A 20,027-nucleotide genomic window follows, 5' to 3' on the forward strand; every position below is an offset into this window, starting at 1 on the left:
ATCCTCTGGCCACTGCTGAGTTTTCCAAACTTGCTGGCATATTGAGTGTAGCACCTTAACAGCATCATCTTTTAAGATTTTAAATAGTTCGACTGGAATGCCACCATCTCCACTGGCTTTGTTGTTAGCCAAGCTTTCTAAGGCCCACTTGACTTCACTCTTCAGGATGTCTGGCTCAAGGTCAGCAACTACACTGTCTGGGTTGTCTGGGACATCCAGAGTGGAAATACTTAGAAAGAAATTCTGTAGTAGTGCTGACCCAAAGGAACTCTCTGGCTAATTACTTCTGTGTGCTGACTATCCCATAGGATATATAGAAAAAACTAAACAGAAATACTGGGCAAGTTAAAATTCGAAGGAGCAAGACAGTTAATGTGGTGGTGCGCAACTTTTCATACACCTTGCAACCATTAGTAGCTACTGTCTATTATTGTTATACCGTACCAAGCCAACAAGTGAAGTGAATGGAACAAGTGTAAATACACAAAGGTTGAATGTAAATGAACACCATGATGGCCAGTCACATGGAGATCACATTTATTTACACGATGTACTGGGTAGTGGCTGTGGGGACAGAGTGAAATGGGGTACAGAAGATGAGAGTTGGATTCTGAACACCACTAGTGGGCTGCCAGAAAGACAAACAAGTGAGTCCCAGATCAAATCAAGTCTGAACGATCTCTGGAGGCTCTAACCTACTAAGTGTTGTTTTGGGAAGAGGATCTAAAAAGCAACACAACCTTAAATCTGGAGAAATGCTCATTAATTACCTGATATGCTACCAAAATACACTCAGGATTATAGCAGAGAATGAAAAGCATAGACTAATAAAGGAGCACTGAATCTTTATAATGCTTTAATTCCCAACCAGATTACATTCACTAGGAGGAATCAATAGGATTTATATATCTGTTGATTTGCCATGGAGTTGCCATGGAGCAACCGATTCACTGGATCTACTTTAACTGGAACCAGCAAATGGTTCTCGGCCAATGCACTTTAAGTTTACCGGAAACACTGTATGCACACCAAAGGCAGACTCCATCTCTCCCCTGACCTCTTCTAACTGGCATCATACTGTGAAAAAAAAAATAGCAAATCTAATTTTACAGCACTATCTGAGGGCGCTTATTGTTAAAAAGCATGGCTTTGGGTAAGTAATTAGTGATAAGAAAATATTAAATGTGCTTTTTAATTTTAATTTATGCCTTTTCGTGTGTGTGTTTTTTAATATGTCTAGCTTCTCAATGAAAAATTGGTGAGTAGATCTTGATTTTTTTTTTTTAATCCTCACACTCTGAACAAATTGGAATTGGTGCTGCAAAAGCTTAACCACATCAGTAATTGAAAACAGTTTTGGCACCTTAAAAATGAGATTTTGATGCATAGATAAATCTAGCGACACATTCCAGTGCAGCCCTTATGAGAATGGGCAAACTCTTCCCGCCCTGCTGTAGACTGCATAACAGAGTCGTTAAATGCAGATTATCTTTCAAAGGAGAAACAGAAATTAATGAATCAAACTGAAATGATGAATTAAATGAGCCCGATCGGACACACTTTCAAAATTAGCCTGCAAAGGGGGGTTAGAGCAACAAGAAAGGTGCAGAGCTAGATTATCCAAACATGGTCTAGGAAAGTGCAATGATGCACAGAAGCATACATTACTACATTCAAGTGCTTTTATTACATTATGCTAAGGAGTTTTATAGTCCAATACATATTACAGAAATAATACCTACATTATATCATAGATAGATCAGATGCTAAAGAGTAGGTAACACCATCTCATTTGGAATTTACTGCACATGCCATGAAAGAGCGATGATGAACCACTTTTTATCTGTGCCCCCCACCCCACCCCAATCACTCTGTCAAATTACCCAAATCTCACCTTGATGGGGCTGGGGAGAAGGCCATTTTTTTCCCAAGAAGAAAATTCATTCATTTCCATTAATTATGTACATATGTGTTTCTATTATGAAAATTTTGATTTGTGCTACGTTGGTGGGCAGGAGGAACCAGACATTAGAAGAAACTTGGCCAGTATTACCTTCAACATTCAAGAAGGTACACATGTCAAACAAGCAGAAAGAGACTGGAGACTGAGGAAGAGTGAATTCTCTGTCCCAACAAGATTGCCTCTGTGCTCCGCAGTTGATATATGCACTGCTGTTTGAGAGCACTGCCATGCGGGGTAGCATATTCTCTTTGTGCATGTATGACTGGGTGTAATGGGTATTGCTGTTATGTGCCATCATGTCAGATCCACCTTAAGGCTCACATGGTAACTGAAATATTATTACATGCTGTCAAGTTGGGATAAACTTATAACTGCCCTAATAAGGCTTCCAAAGTGCAGTGCTTAAGGAGTGGTTTTATCAGGTCCAAACCCCAGTGAGCTTCCATGATTAAGTGGGGATTCTCAGGCCTCCTATGTTTTACATATTTGTTCAGATTGGTTCAGATCTGAACAAACATGTAAATTCATATCCAGGGTCTAATCTCATGGTAGAAAAGGGGGAGGGATCCCACAACACTGTGTCCTTCACCTAAAGTGACCATTCTTGAACAAAAGAATTCCATTGAGACATATCAAAAGGAAATACAGTGGTGCCTTGCTAGACGATTGCCTTGTGGGACGAAAAACCTGCAAGACGATTGGTTTTTACAATCACTATGGTGCCTCGCAAGACTTTTTTTTCTATGTGCTTCAGAAGACTTTTTTTTTGAGACCGATGCTTCACAAGACTTTTTTTTTTTAGACCGATGCATAGGGAACCTTGCAAGACGATTTTTTCACAAGATGACGATTTTCGCGGAACGGATTATAATCGTCCTGCGAGGCACCACTGTAGCAGAACAAGAATACGCCAAAAGGTTCAACTCTCTGTCTCCTGGATTTAATATAGACAAGGGTTTTTATATAATACCTGCCTGGATAGGTCAGTAGTTTCAATATCTGGCTGCAGTATCTGACTCTCAGAAGTTGGGAGTTTGATTCCCCACTGTGCCTCCTGTGAGAACAGCCAGTCTGTGTGGCCATGAGCAAGCTTCAAAGTCCCAGGGCGCCCCCAGAAGAAGGATCTGGTAAACCATTTCTTAGTATTCTCTACCTGGAAAACCCTGTAAAAGGTTGCCTTCAGTCAGAATTGACTTGCCAGCACATGATTATCATTATACTGTATATATTAAACAGCTCATCCATGCAGGTTTGCCTGTATCATTACCTTACTTATGTGACATAAACAGTTGTTCCAAAAGGACATGAAACAAAACTCACCACTTCTGCCTTCAGCTAAGAAGTACATTCTCTATGAAACAGAAGGATTGCTTTAATACTTCAAAGGAAAACCGACCAATGTAACTAACCTTACATTGCCTGGATGTTTGTGCTAACATACTCTTTGAAAGTTCATGAACAATGGATTTTATTTTTGTTTGCTTGTTTCCATTTTATTAATTATTGTTAGTGTTGAAATACATACACTGCACTCAATTCATAAGAAAACAAAACTACAATCTAATGCCCTGGATGAGACAAAAGGCTTGCAAAGAAGGTGGCCAATTCATTATGATCAACTACGTAAATCTTCCTATATGTCAGCATGTGATGCATGTGCAGAAGTGTACTCTTAATTTGAGCTTACGAAAGCTAAATACAGTATTTGATTGAGTTTATGAAGGCTATAAATGGGCACCTTATAGCCTTACATGTAACTACCACTTCCTTGCAAAGCTAGAATTGTAGTTTTCTGTAAGTCCTATATACTATGTTTGAGTATACCAGTGGGAAATTGTAGTATCCTTCATAACCTTCCAGTGGGCTGCAGTGACTGTCCAGGCATCTGAGTAGAAAATTGAGATCAGCTGTAAATTGAGCGAATTTGCTTTTTCTCCTTGAAATAAAGTCAGCAAACTGAGTGAAAAACTAATGGATTTGTACTTTCCCCCCATCTCTTTTTAAAAAATCCCAAAATTTTGAAGCATGGGATACAACGACCACGTAGGGTAATATGAGCCATACAGTAACTCTGATGGCCTCTCCAGCACTTCCATCTAACTGTACTATTAATTTGATTTATTATTTCATATGAAAGATACCACCTGTGTCTTAATGTGAAATCATGTTATCCTTTAGTTCAGGGGTCGTCAACCCCCAGTCCGCGGGGCCCAGTGCCGGTCCATGGGCTTGCTGGAACTGGGCCACGGACATGGATCTCTGCCCCGCCCCACACACATGCGCAGTGGGTATGTCACACTTGCAGGGGCGTGTCACATGCAGGGGGCGTTGCATTCATGCACATGTGCACAAGCATGACACGCCCCCCACGCATGGAGCTCGCTCCCCCCAGCCAGTCCACGGCTCTAAAAAGGTTGGGGACCGCTGCTTTAGTTAATAATAAAATTGTCACTTTTAGTATCTCATTTTATTCCCCTCTACCTCTATAACTAGAACCAGTGTGCAAATAAGCTTGTGTTCTGAATATTGTGCTCTATGCCAGTGGCTCCCAATCTTAGGTCTCCAAGATGTTCTTGGACTACAACTCCCAGAAATCCAGACCAGCACAGCTAATGGTGAAGGCTTCTGGGAGTTTTAGTCCAAGAACATCTGGGGAGCCAAGGCTCAGAACCACTGCTCTATGCCTTTGAAGAAGTGGAGGATGTCAATGAAAACCCAGGCCAAATTAAGCACCTTAAAGGTGCCAGAAGACTCTTTGTTGTTTTTGGTGCAATAGACTAACGCGGCCTCCTCTTTGGAAAAATATTTAGAAGGACCAATCTTCTGGTATTTGTCTGGCTTTCTAGCTCTTCCATAGTCCCCATGTGAAACACTGGCTATAGTATCAAAGGAAGAACAGATATACTTTGTAAAGAATACCTTTATAAAAGATATTCCACTTTTTGATGTGAAAAAAAGCTCAAGCCACTCTCACTTCATTTATTGGCAGAACTAAAGGTGTCTATGCAAATGAAGAGTGAAGACTTTGCCATGGGCTTTTTCACACACCATTTGCGATTTGGAAGAAAAGAGCCCCAGAAAGGTCACTGAGAGCCAAAGACGCAGAAGGAGCACAGCAGCAGCAGAGTCATGTCACTCAGCCTCACAGCCTTCTCTGCCTAAGCAGAGATATTCCTAAAGAAAAGCCAATGGTAGTGATACCATGGAAGCAAAGGAAGTACATGTTTAGTGTGGAGACCATGTAAAACTAACTGCTATAATCACAAGCATAACACATCTCATCATATACAGAAAGACTACAATTGGCTGACTCCTGTGCCTGCTGGGTCTGTTGTGAAGGGGCTAATTGTTGATGGCCATTGTCAAGGCCATTGCAGTTCCTTGTCATGGGTCTTCAACATTAAACTGGACTTGGATTGTACAACTGTAGTGGGCACGCTGAAGCCTCTACCAACTCAGGCCTCCAGAAATGGTTTCCACAGAGCCAGGGTCCCTATCTTAGCCACCCCCAATCTGAGTTTCAGAGCCCTCCTACTAGACTTTCTCCCCTTGAGAAAAGTCCTAGGAAGTTACCCACTCATCCACTCAGATTCCCTGACTAAAGATCTTCTCTGCTCTGGGCACCTTTCCAGTCCAAGGCCTTACTGGACCAATCACGTATCCCACACGCTGGACACCAATTAATGTAGCGGGCACGCTGAAGCCTCTACCCACTCAGGCCTCCAGGAGTGCTCACTATTCTTCTCAGGTAGGTGCCACCAGGTATTGCTGTTTCAGTACCAATAAATCACTGAATCATGTGTTTCTTCAAATCTTAAACTTGTTTATTGGTTTAACAAAATAAAGTAAGTAAATCACAAAATGTTAATCAAGGTCGCTCACTCACTGATACACACAGACTCTTCCCTCACTGACTGTTTGGCTCACAGGCCCATAGACACACTCCTCACTCAGTCTCACAAAATCTCTCACTAATCTCCCCTCTTACCTCATACACCCCTTTATATATTCCAGCTCCTCCCCCTTCGGCACCACCTTCCGTCCCCTCATTGGCTGATGTTCCACTGCCCAGCTGTGATGGACAGGTGAGGGCAGGGCTGAATGCTACAACAACATTATGAAGAGAGTATGCGAAATTGTCCTCTGCTTACCCTTTAAAGGAAATGCCTTCCAACAGAAGGCTATCCTCTGTGCAGACACATAGACATCATATGTTGTACTAGCTCCATGTTTTGTCAAGACACACTCAGGGAACACATGTAATTTGAGGAATGTACCCTTTTACTGCCGAAGAATTGATGCCTTTGAATTGTGGTGCTGGAGGAGACTCTTGAGAGTCCCCTGGACTGCAAGGAGAACAAACCTATCAGTTCTAAAGGAAATCAAGCCTGAGTGCTCACTGGAAGGACAGATCCTGAAGCTGAGGCTCCAGTACTTTGGCCATCTAATGAGAAGAAAAGACTCCCTGGAAAAGACCCTGATGTTGGGAAAGTGTGATGGCAAGAGGAGAAGAGGACGACCGAGGATGAGATGGCTGGATAGTGTCTGCGAAGCAACCAACATGAATTTGACACAACTCCGGGAGGCAGTAGAAGATAGGAGGGCCTGGCATGCTCTGGTCCATGGGGTCACGAAGAGTCGGACACGACTAAACGACTAAACGATGATGACCCTTTTACCACCATTGTTACTAGCTACCTCTCCGCCTCCTCATTTCTAGCACCTGCTTGTTAACCAATAATAATAGTTGCTATTATTTAGATATTTTTACATCTTCTGTTTATTTCCCAGTTTTCCTCCAATGATCTCAAAGTGACATACGTGGCTTATGCTGTTCCTAATTCTATCCTCACAGCACCCTTCTAAGAAAGGCTGGGAGAGAAAGTGACTTGCCCAAGGTCATGCAATGAATTTCATGGTTCAGTACATTTTGGCAAACAATGTTCATATATAGAAAAAGTAACGTAGGGGGAAGAAGGGGCACAGTTACAGTGGTTTTACAGTTATAGCATGTGTTTCTTCTTCCCATGGGTGCCTGTGAGAGGTGCTTTATCTCAACATGCCCAGTTGTTGGAATGGAATACATTTGAGTGTTTGTGCCTTGAGTCATAATTGCTTTTGCAGTTCTTGCTAACACCATGTTTTTTGTCTTGAAATGTGAAGATTTGCAAAATGATAGAAAGATTAAGAGCTGCTATGCTGAATAAATTGAGTTCTGGAGGACAAAAATCGAAAGGGTGAATTGATGATGATGCAAATGCCTGTTTGTGTCAACAAGGAGTTGTTGATGGACTGCTTAATAACTGCAAGTTGAACAAAGCTCGAGTTGACAGAAAGGTGGTGGGATTTATGGAAACTCAAACTACCAGAGAAATGTAGAAAGATGGCAGAGAAAATGCCACACTTAGCCACCGAACAGGGAAACAGAGGTCTTCACAAATGGCAGAATCATGTAGGTTCCTAGTAGGGCAGATTTCGATTCTCAGGGGAAAAGTCGAAAGAGGTTTGTGTGGTATGAAAAAGCACTGCTGATGGATTTGCAATTACTGCTGGACTATTGCACCTCTACCTTTTGTATGGCAGCTCCAGACAGAGCTTTATCCCAGAGATTATACATTGCACACATAGAGTAAAGGGCATAGGCCAACATCTGATTACCAATTAAGAGCAGGCCCAGAACACCATGTCCTTAACAGCCCTTCTAAAAACTGAGTCAATCCATCTCATGTTGGGTCTTCCTGCTGCCTTGCACTTTTCCACTGTGTCTCATCTTCTCATGACATGCCCAAAACATGATAGCTCCAGTTTAGTCATTCTATCTTCTAGTTAGAGTTCAGGTTTGATTTGATCAGAATCCATGTATGCCTTTCTGGCAGGCCATGGTCTCTGTTGGTTATCTTCTAACATCAGTGGTACAATATACCAGATGGGTGGGATACAAATCGAATAAATAAATAAAATAAAAAATAAATAAAATAAAAAAATCACATTTCAAGTGAATCCATTTTTTCCTGTCAGCTTTCTACACTGTCTAGCTTTCATACTTGTACACAGTAATCAGGGACACAATAATACGGATGATCTTGGGTTTGGTTTCCAGCAATACAGCCCTACTTGTGAATGCCTTTCCTAGTTCCTTCAAAATTCCCCATTCCAAGTCTCAGTCTTTCCATATCTCATAGATATGTAAAGGCTTTTTTCAAAGAGTTCCCACACCTCAGGCAGTAAAGTGTCTGAGGCGCAGCATGTACACATGCATACAATTTACTTTGAGTGTCCATTTCCTCATTTGGTAGGACAGTGTAGGCTTCTTAGAAGCCTCATGCAGTTTTCCAGCTGGGTAGCTCATGTGTTTAATAATTATGACAATGAGCAAAAGAATGATTAAATATAGGAAGAGTGTATCTTCAAATTCCAGATGAAAAAGGGGGTGATGGCTATTGCATCATAATTCTTGGAAGCAATCTCACAGTACATGGAAAGTCACTAATTAAATGAGCAGAATCCGGCTGGATATTTACAAGCTCACAACAGCAATCATGGAACTTGCCACAGCTGAGCTGCCCGTCAGGTGCCTAATCATCTGCCTGATTGTGCACCCAAATGAATGCCCCCATCACCACCCCATATACATCTTGAACATACTGAGCTCCATGTCAATTACCTCCAATTAACCACAGCAACGTCTGGGATTCTTGTTGAATGTGTATACTTTAATATTCCCCTTTCTGACCATGAGAAAAAGGGGAATGTTAAAACTAGTTATGTTCAAACTTTTCCTTTACTAATTATAACCAACGTATATATATATAAAACAACATCTATCTTCCTGAATATGGGTCTTTCGGTTTCTGGTTCTACCGTGCAGACCCAAGGACGTCCTGATAACTGAGGTCATGATAGAGGCTTCAGCAGCAACTAATGCCTTCTTCCTCAAAGTGAAAGCATCATTTTCTATTCTTTCAAGTAGTAAAACCCCTATGATTATCACTTAACTTGGTTTAAAATTCCTCTGTCCCTCAAATGTCTACAGAGCTTTGAAATTCAGCTGGACCTTTTTACTTCATAATATTTATTTCTGGTTTTATTCTGACCTATGCTGTTGTCACTATGTCATACAGTACAGTTCTAAAAATAAGTGTAAAATTTTAAAAATAGAAATCAAGAGGAGTTTTTTCACCTTTCCCTATTTGATGCTCCAACCCTAGTCTCGCGGAAATATAAAATGACACCCTGAATTTGAGGAACCATATTAGCTGCTGCCAGCTTATTAAAGTGAGATGGAATGGGGTGGCGGTGAGATTTCTTCTGGGAATTCTTTCCATGGCTAATTCATGACATGACATGGCACTAAACTCTCCCATATCAGTTCCTCATATGGTCTAGGGAAGGGTTCAACAATTCTGTAGCTCATGACAAAGCCAGTTCCTTGTGAAATTGTATCTGACTCACGCTCTATGTCACTGGTTCTTAACCTTGGGTTACTCAGGAGTTTTGGACTGCAACTCCCAGAAGCCTTCACCACCAGCTGTCCTGACTGGGGTTTCTGGGAGTTGCAGTTCAAAAGCATCTGAGTAACAAAGGTTAAGAACCACTGCTCTACGTGGTAACTCGGGGGCAAGAGCCTCCTGCAAATCTATCACCAGTGCCCTCTCTCCAGACAATAGCCCATGTGTCGACTTAGCAGCGAGTGCATATTTGAAGTGAGTCTGCCTCCAGTTTGCAAGCTACTTCTGCTCTACAGAGACACTCCTTCCCAGAAATAAGTTTTATTAAAGTTTGATTTAAAATTTTGATTTTGTTTTTTAAATCACCCTTTGTGTTGGCATATTCAAGGACTACAGTGGAGGCAAAAATCAAGATACCCATAAGAACTGTCTTGGTGACAGGAGCATATGCAGCTGAGGAGGAGAGGAAGCAAATGTCTTCTCCTCCCATATGAGCAGCTGTATATTAGACATCACTGTTTCTACTATTCTGCTATTTGAACTAATTTTCTACATTTATTTATTATTTCCTGAAAGACAGTGCTCAAGGCAGCTTAAAAACTTTTTGAAATAATAAATACAGATAAAACCATGTTTAGAGATTAAAAGCAACACATTACTCCTCAAGTCAATTTGCTCCATCAGCCCCATTGTATTTAAAACACAGCTGGGCACAGAGCCTTCTCCTCAGGTGCACCAGACAAGACACTCTTTCAGTGCTGAAGTGAGATTCAGCTGCCATCTTGAAGCTCTTTAAAGAAAAATGGTGTATATGCATTTTAAATGAGAAACTCATCAGTCCAGTTGGACTTCTGTACAATCATGGGAATGATGTAGACTTCCTCAGGCAGTCAAAATGTCTAAGGCTCACCCACTTTAAGCTTTTTATGAATGTGTGAGAATAAAAGAGTTGTGTTAAGAACTTTTCAAAAAGTTTTTCTATTCCATTGGGGGTTTTTTTGTGTGTGGATTTTTAAAATCTGCTTTCAACTCTTACCCAGAATCTCCTCTGAGAGTCCTCAGTCTCACAGGTAATTGCTGAACTTCAAGCATCGTGCAGGGAGCAACCCTTCACATTTCATATTTATGCTGTTTTATGCTTGATATTTTAACACCTCTTGGCCAAAATCTTGTTGGCATTTCATGACAGTATAAGCAAAAATGTAGAATTCATAGTGGCTAATTGAAACTAATTAAAGAGCTGTTGGTTGCATGCCTAGTTGCCTGATGAGTGGTTACTGTACAAATGATGCCTAGACTAAAATAGCATCATTTATACAGTACAATATGTAATTTGCATATTATTCAAATAGAACTGCCTGTTTTGTGTATATAAAAATTCCAAATTGGGGGACAGTAATTGGAACATGTATGCAAACTGAAGTGCCCTCAATTGGAGAACCAGAACACAGGAACCCTTTACTAAACCCACTGATTTCAAGCAGTGTGGAAGGATTGTACCTTTGAAGTTTCTTGCAATCCACTTTGAGGACTTCTGTTGCCAAGCAGACCACTAAGTCTATGAATAAATATTAGTTCTTACCATGAATATGGAAGGCAGGCGAAGAACAGATTTCTTTCAGGGGAAGAACACATTTTTAAAATATGTGTATAAATCCTGAGTGATGTCATTTAACACACAACCAATTGTTTTCTCTACAATTTGTCTTCTCTTTGGACAGTTTTATTTGTAAATTGTTAGCCTTATGTGGAAGTTATAAATAAGGAGAAATAAATCATCACTGCAGCAAATTTAGCAAAATCCTGCACACACTATTAATTAATTTTATCTAAAAATTACTGAGGGAGTTCTTTTTGAAATCAGCACAAAACCGGTAAGCAATTCTTTCTTTCAGTTTCAACCAAATGTACATAAACTCATAATAAAGCAATTCATAAATCTGTGAAAGTGTATAAAAGATTCTAATTACTGTAGACGCTCTATCTTTTACGCATACAGTATGCTCATTTCAGTACAAGCTAGTGCAAGCAAAGCAACTTGTCAGCTCTTTGTGACAATGATAATAAAAGTAAGAAAAACATTTGTAGTTAAATCCTGATAAACAGGAACTGCAGTTACACAATTTTATCCAAAGCAAAAACATCCTCACTCACCTTGGAGCTCTTTTTGGGTGACAAGGAAACAGGAGTCAAAGCAGTCTAATGCAACAGTACTGGAGGTAATGTGAGAATGGCAACTCTTCCAAGAGTCTCCCAGAATTCTCCTCATGACTGACATATGCCATGCCAACCAATCAAGAATGTGCCCCTTCACTCAGTTTCTATCTCACTCCTTCTGCCTTCTGTTTTAACATGGAGAATGCCTAAAATTAAGTTTGGAAGTGTTGTAACTTTGTTGCAGTATTCCTTTCTCATTCATATAGAATACAGTGGTGGCTCGCATTACGACTTTAATTCGTTCCAGGGAAATTGCTGTAGAACGAAAACGTCGTAATGCGAAATTAAAAAGCCCATAGAAACGCATTAAAACCCAATTAATGTGTTCCTATGGGCTTGAAACTCACCATCCAGTGAAGATCCTCCATAGGGCGGCAATTTTTGCTGCCTGTGCAGCAAGGAATCCATCCCAGAAAACAGCAGGGGCCATTTTGTTTACCCGGTGGACATTTTGAAACCACCGATCAGCTGTTTTAAAATCATCGTTTTGCGAGAATCGGTTCCCGAAGCAGGGAACCGATTATCCCAAAGCAAAAAAAACCAACAAACAAAAAAAAACCCCATCCAGACCATTGTTTTGTGATTGCAATTGCGATCGCAAAAAAATCTTTGTAATGTGGTTTCGTCGTTAAACAGGGCACCCGTCTTGTGAGGCACCACTGTACTAATCCATTTTTGCATGTACATATGTTGAGGAAATCACAGAGGAAGCATCATTTTGATGTGGTCACCTAACAGACTAGATGAACTGCTGGATAGTTCAGTGGTTTAGGTCTCTGGCTGTGGAGCCAGAAGTTGGGAGTTTGATTCCCCACTGTCCCTCTTTGGCAGGGGCTGGACTTGATGACCCATAGGGTCCCTTCCAGCAGCTCTGCAGTTCTAAGATTATTATTATAAATCTCAGCAATCAAGATGAAGGGAGCTTCTCCTTCTTCATTCTGCACATTAATCAATTCACAAATTGAAGCATTTCCATCCAGAGGATCCAGAGGATGTGATAAGATAGAAACAAAAGCAAATATGGATTGGGCTAAATGTGCCACTGAGCTTTGCCAGGGGAGTTTCTTACCAGTCTGTGGGCTGCCAGTCTTTTTTTTTTCTCCCATCTAACAGACAAATGTGCACTTTTGCTGATGAGAATGGATGTTGAACATCTGACGGAAATGCTTCAGCAGAAATGACATTTATATTTTACAAAGCTGAATGGAATATCTGTAAATTCTCGCACGGTCTCAGGAAGTATGTCAGTGAACTATTATAAATTGGTGCTCTTTATAATACACAATAGTCCACTGTACTAGTGGAGGCTAATAGAAAAAACTCTTTGCTACTGAAATCTACCTACTCAATGTGGGAAAGTTAATGAAGCCAGCATCAGTTACTGTATGTGACTGAAGGGGAAGAGCCAATAAAAGTGGTAATAAAAGTGCTTCTCTCATTCTATTATGTTATGTGCCATCAATGAAGGGACTAGAAAAAATAATCAAGTGTAAGGATGTGTCACTGGAATCCAAGACCAAGATCGTCCACATGATTGTATTTCCAGTTACCCAGTAAAGGTGTTAAAGACAGGACAGTCTGATGATTGTTCATTCATGGGGTTGCCTTAAGTCAAGTGTGATGTGATGATATATAACAACAATGAAAGCCATCAAATCAAAACTAATTCAGAATGACCCCAAATAGGGCTTTCAAGATAAGTAAGATATTTAAGGAGTAGTTTTGCCAGTTTCACCATCTCCCCCAGTGATTATCCATGTCCGAGCAGGGATTCAGACCCAGGTCTACAAAGTTCTAATCTGCCAGTTTGTTGATTATACCACACTGATTGCCTTCTCCCATTCTTACTGAAACATTAACCCAAGCTGAAAAAGCCACCAACCTTGCCTTTCCCAATAAATAAAAATAAATTATTATAGGTAATAGTGAAAATGTTCACCATCACTACTGTTAAGTCACATTTCAGATCATAAATCTTTCTCAGGTGGCTTTCAAGTACAGTGGTGCCTCGCTTAGCGATTGCTCCATTGAGCGATGAAATCGCTTAGCGATGGACTTTTGGCCATCGCTGGACGATCACTTAGTGATGTCCCCTATGGCTAAAATTCGCTTTGCGATGATCGCGGGGAAGCGATCATGGCAAAGTGAACTTTTTAAAACAGCTGATTGGCAGTTCCAAAATGGCTGCCGCAAAAACAAAATGGCCACCACTGTTTTGCCTTGCTTTAGAGGCACCCAAAATGGCTGCTGCTATGGAGGAATTTCGCTTTAAGGTAAGTTTTTAGCCCATAGGAATGTATTAAACGTGTTTTAATACGTTCCTATGGGCTTTTTAATATCACTTAGTGATTAAATCACTTAGCGATGTTTTTTCCTGAACGGATTAACATTGCTAAGTGAGGCACCACTGTACTATCAAAAGATGGCTAAAATGCAACAGGAATATTGCATTCCTGGAATACTGCATCTCCCAAATATTGTTTTATTTAGTCTATTCCTGAGGTAGTGGGGCTAGATAGTGCAAATATCTGTGAAAGGCAGCCAGCACTTGCTCTCTGATGGTTGCAAGCTGTTAGATACACAAATCAAGACAGAAGATGAAATAACCCTTCCTTTATAATCTCCATTCTAGTTGTAATGGTCAGCACAACCATAATCAAAATACATGTTGCTAACACAAATGGTGGTTCATATTTTGGTGTGAATAACCCAGTGCGTGTGTGGAGGGCATGGGTGCATGTGTCAGATCTTCATGTTCCTTAGCAATTAGGTGGCTGAAAGTCTTCCTGTTTCACTGTGAGCTTCACAGAGATGCTGCATATTGGGAGAAGAATCAAATTCATTTGGTGTTGTCGAGGCTACAATTAAAATAAATAAAATGTTTATGCCGTGATGATGAAACCTGACTCATCTTAAATGAGAAAATATAACACTGCCTATAAAATATATGAAATGTGGCAGTGTTTTCATTGGGGACATATCAGTGGAAAAACTGAAGCGTTGTTTAGCCAAGATCTTAAGTTTATTATGTGATCTGAAATAATATTTATGTACTGAAGGGAATGATTGATAGTCTTGAGCCAGGTTGTAAAACAGCAGGTTAAAGAATTATCTACATGCTTACAATGAGAGTTTCTTATCCTCACGCTATGAGGACAATGCATAGAATATCCTATGTTGCATCTTATAATCAATTACTACAGATATTTATTTTTCAATCCTAATAATTCTCACGGACAGAAGATTAATTCTGAACGATTACACAAAAAATATCATGTTGTGTGCAATGTATGGACATTCTATCCTATAAACTTCAGTGTCTTCTCCATGTTTTAAAAAATATATCAGATGGTCCCTTTTGACCATTTAGCAGTTCTGGAGGTACTGTTGACTATAGGAAAGTGTCAGTACTGGCAAGATCAGACCTCTTTAGTCCTGAGACCCCCAATCACTACTCCTTACATGGACAGTACCGATATCAGTCCTTCTGCTAACAACTTCATGAAATGAGTGCCACCAGGACTCTAATCAAACCAGGACCACAGAGAAACAGCAGGAAAGGAATGACATCTGGAGGGAGGAACCCGAGGGGCACTTGCCCTTTGTAGAAGGGCAAACGAATATTTTCAAAAAATGTAATGGGGCATTTCCCCTCTCCCAAGGCGATCCAAAATGGACTGGAGCATTCTCATTAGCTGTGGAACGTAGCTTGAAAGGCTGACAGCAATGGAATACCCTGCTTACAGAAAATAGCTGGCTGGAACCACAGAGAGGGAAGGTTTTTTAAATCAGACAGGACATATTGCAGCAGAATACTAATACGTATTTGTAAAAGAATGCTCACACATTCTCATGTATTTTCTAAAACAGTATTTTTTGTGAAGTTCAAAATCAAGCTGTACCATAGCATATATTTAATCATTTCGATTGCTTTTCAAGGCTTACAGTGCCTCTAGCAACCTCTGTGGGAAGAAATAACTCAGTCTCCCCCATCGAGTATACAATACACTTAGAGTGAGTGTTGGTCAGATGGGAAGACAGCTTCTTTATTGTGACACATGAATTATCCATAGAGAAAACAGCACAACAGGGAAGAGAGCTACAGCCAAGTCCTCACTTAAATGGCTGTAAATGGTTAACCACCCCTGAGGTCTACTGGGTGGTCCTAATGTGAGCAGACTCTTCAGGGTTGCAAAAGTTGGAAGCTACAGAATCCCTGTGGATAAGGACAAGATTTTTCCCCCTTGCAAATGATGCCACGTTAAGTGACAAGATGTTGCTCTTGGCAACTTCTGCATTGGCAGAAGGTTAGACTCAATGGCCCTTTAAGTCCTCTAGTGATTCTATGATTCCTCCTTTCTTTTCCTTTTTACCTGCCGCACAGGGCCCCTTGCAGCTTCTCCTACCTCTGCTTCCTCCACAGCTCATTCCTTTGTCCTCCATTCTCTTTTTGTCACATCCTCTTTCTCAGCACTTCCTCCTTTTTACCCTCTCTTTCTACCACTTTTTACTTACATCTTTGCCTGCTCCTATGTGGACAAATTGCAATCGAGACCTCCCCTCCCTCTATTCCTGATGAGTTTGTGGTGATGTAGGTTCTTCTGCATGCCTGCCTCCGACCTGCTATAAGCCTGTTCCTTGCAAGATCCTTGTCAGTAGCCTTGCTGGACCTCCCATGTAGGGCTGAGTGTCCCCAGGCCTTTTGTTTCCCAAAAGTAGGCACAACTGCCTCTCTGCAAAGGGCCTCAAATTACTGCTTTTCTTGAAGGATAAGTTACAAATATAGAGCTAAAGAAGAGAAAAAATAAAGGACAGTAAGACAGGTTTCCTCTTCCCATGTTGTCAGGATTTTTGGCCAGTCCCCATAACCAGTAAGCCAATTTCAGTGTCAGTTATGTGGGTCACAAGGCTTTATTGTTTCAATCATCAGCTTCTAAGCTTTGAGCAGGCTATCAGTGAAAGTATTCAGTGGCCACCGGGATATATAAATGGAAAGAAAGGGTTCGAGAGAGATTAATTCATCATACAGTGGAGCATAAAACTTACATCTGTCCTTTATACAAGCCAGTACACCCCATTTATTAATGCTGTTCTCTGCTTTGCCAGGTCTAAGCAATTAACTCCCACAAACCGGCTTCTCTAGCAAGGATACTCTGTCAGTGTGTTTATCCTAGGAACATATTGAATTCTAGAGCAAATTGCATCATTTAAATATGTTGCAAGCTGGTAGATAAATTCCCAGCGACCTGAAATAATTAAGAAGGTAACAGTGTTTAAGATTTTTGAGACTGATCAGCTGCTAAAAATCAAAGGCACACCATGGGTCTAAGGGAAAATAAAACCCTATATATACTCCACATTCATGTGCCAATGAAGAATTGAAATTAAATTCTAGGCAGATGGAAAGCCAAAATTCAAGGGTTCCTATCCCATAAGAATTTGGTGGTGTGTGTGTGTGTGTTGAGGAACAGATTGACCCTCTTATTTCCTGGTTTCTCTTTGTTCCCCAGTCTTCAGTGTACAACAAAGGATTTCAGTGTTTTATCTTATTAAACTTTTCAGAGTCTAACGTGGAAGGATGCTGGCTGATTACCTCACTGAGTTGGAGCCCCTGGGACTGGGAGTTTGATTCCTCATTGTGCCTCCTAAGAGAAGAGCCAGTCTATATGGCCTTGGGCAAGCTGCACAGGCCCAGAACACCTCCAGAAGGAGGAATGATAAACCACTTCTGAGTACTTAATACTTAGAAAATCGAATTGGTGACCCATAATTATTAAGGAGCCAGTGTACCACAATGGAAGGAGTAATAGGCTAAGAATCTGGGGTTCGAATCTTCATGTGGCCATGAATACTCAATATGGTGTAGCATGGGAAAAACCACTCAAATGCCTCATACGCCTATGGATTAGGCATCCTTCAGTCTCAAGAGACTATGGTAAATATACCTACTAGGGTCACCATAAATAGTATGGGACTTCACAGCACATAACAACAATGCGGATACATAGGATCATTTTTCATCCTTACGCAGATATATTATGTCCCTTGAATAGCTGCATGCATCTCAGAATCTGATTTCTCTTACCTTCTTCTAGGTTCTGCCTGGAGGTCCATATATCAACAAGTATACACCTTATCAGGATACCCAATGTGGCATAGTGGGTAGAGTGATGGACTAAGATTCAAGAGCCCTGGGTTCCATTCCCTGCTCAGGCACAAAACTCACCTGGGGAGTGGAACTGGTAAACCCACTCCTTAAATATCTCAGTTGCCTTGAAAGCCCTATTAGTAATCTTTCATTAATACTGATTAACTTTTGTTTTTGTTATTTGACTACTCCCATTCTGAATTTGCCAGCTGCCTATTATTTTTACTACCTTAATTTTTATATATATATATAACTTTTCTGTGCCTAATATCATTGTACTTTTAGGGACTGTGTTTATCATGATCCTTTTCCGAACTTGTCTGAACATAAGCAAACAAACAAACAAACAAATAAATAAATAAGGGTTGCCATTAATTGGCCCTGACTTGACTGCACAGAACAACAACATTCACCTTATCAGTGTGAGTGTTCACAAGCAATAAAGCTTCACTGTTTGTTTGTTGGGGGATTTTTTAAAAAAACACTCAACGAGTCTGTGTCTGCTGGGATCAAAATCTGCCAGCCTCAAAGCTCTTATATATAAAATGGTGTTTAGGTTGTCAGATCCTATTTAAACATTTCGAACCTGATGACTAAGGAAGGATGCATAGCTAATATCTGCTAAAATACTATTCATTTAGAGCTAATTTCCTCGCATTACTTTTCATAGTACTTCAACAGGCTTCTGAGAAATTAAGAAAGACAAGCTTCTTCTTGGCAAAGTTTGGCCTTCATGTATCTCCTAGTCCCTGGGAAGATCCTCTAGTGTCCATGAGTTTTCAGCCCTTCAGTCTGGTCCTCTGCATCTGAGAGCTGGTGTTTCAAATAATGCCATATTTGCTCCTTTTTACCCCCATTTTGAACATGAGGTATGCGTTCCCACGAAGAGATTTTGGTCCAGCCTTCTGCATGTGACCTTTATCAAGCACCTCACACAGTGGGGCAGGAAAGTAAACTTTTGAGTTAGTGGTCTTACAACAACTCCATTTGGATGGACAGATGTATTACTTCAGCTACGAGGTATCAGAGCTTGGAAAAGTTATATTTTTGGACTACAGTTTTCAGAATCTCCACTAGCTGTGTGGGGTGGAAAACTATGGAAGATATAGTCCCGAACAGCTAACTTTTCCAAGCTCTGTTAAAGGTAGGCAAGAAATATCCCACCTGCCCCTTAAAACCCACACATTACAACTGCTTCTACATTCCTTACATATCAGAGCAACAACGGTTTAGCAATCTTTATTTAAAAAACAGGGGGGGAAACACCCTCCAAATATGTGCAGTTTTCCATTAGGAACTCACTGAAATCCTAGCATCACCATGACTACAGAAATGAACCTGCATTTCTTTTTGCTCGCCTGAAGTTAAACATATTTACTGACAAATAAGCACTGCTGTATCATTGAAAAGAGTAACATATATGAAAAGTATAAACATAAAATGAATATTTTAAATCCTTCACATGACTAACCTGCTGCTCTTAACTGTATCGGCAAGTGTCCTGTTTGGTGTGAACTGCACCCAGAAGAATCATTCTGTGCACAGTCCCTCCTCTCCAGCAACTTGTGTGCAAGGCGGATTCCCATTGCTTTCAACAGGGCAATTCCTTTCTATTTTATCAGCAAACCAGAGAATGTGAGGAAGAGTCTCAGAGTGCTTTGCTCATTGAGGAGTTACTCTCCACATTTGCTAACAAGAATCTGGGCCTCACGTTTTCAAACATAAGAAGAAAGATAGGATATGTGGCTCACATTATCATTGGCTCCAATGTGCTTCAACTCCCAGACCAGGCTATTTTAATTCCACCCTCTCATTTTCTTCTCTAGTCTGTGGGCCAGGGTGCACCCTTTATATCTAACCCACCTCTGAAACCAAAGGTGATGTTGCAAGGAATAAATGGTAGTGACTCAGAGAAAATGTGGACCTATAACGGTGGCAGTGGTCCTAATAGGGTAAGGGGCTTTTTAATGCTATAAGCTGTTCCACAGCTGCCCATGGGCTGGATCATGCTCAATAGTTGTGCATTTTTCACCCCAACATCAGGTATCTGAAACATCTAATGTGGAAAACAGCAATTAGCATTCAAATGTGCTTCGTTCATTTCAAACTGTGCAAATTTCCTAGCCTAAGGGTTTTCTGGAAGCATGAGAGATCTCATTTGGGTTCACTTTTAATGGCTACGGTTTATGGAGCCATTTTATATTAATTCAACATACCACACAGTATTTTACATTATAATGGCTAGTTTATC

The sequence above is a fragment of the Pogona vitticeps genome, chromosome 5 (assembly GCF_051106095.1).
Source record: "Pogona vitticeps strain Pit_001003342236 chromosome 5, PviZW2.1, whole genome shotgun sequence".
In the NCBI taxonomy this organism is placed as follows: Eukaryota; Metazoa; Chordata; class Lepidosauria; order Squamata; family Agamidae; genus Pogona; species Pogona vitticeps.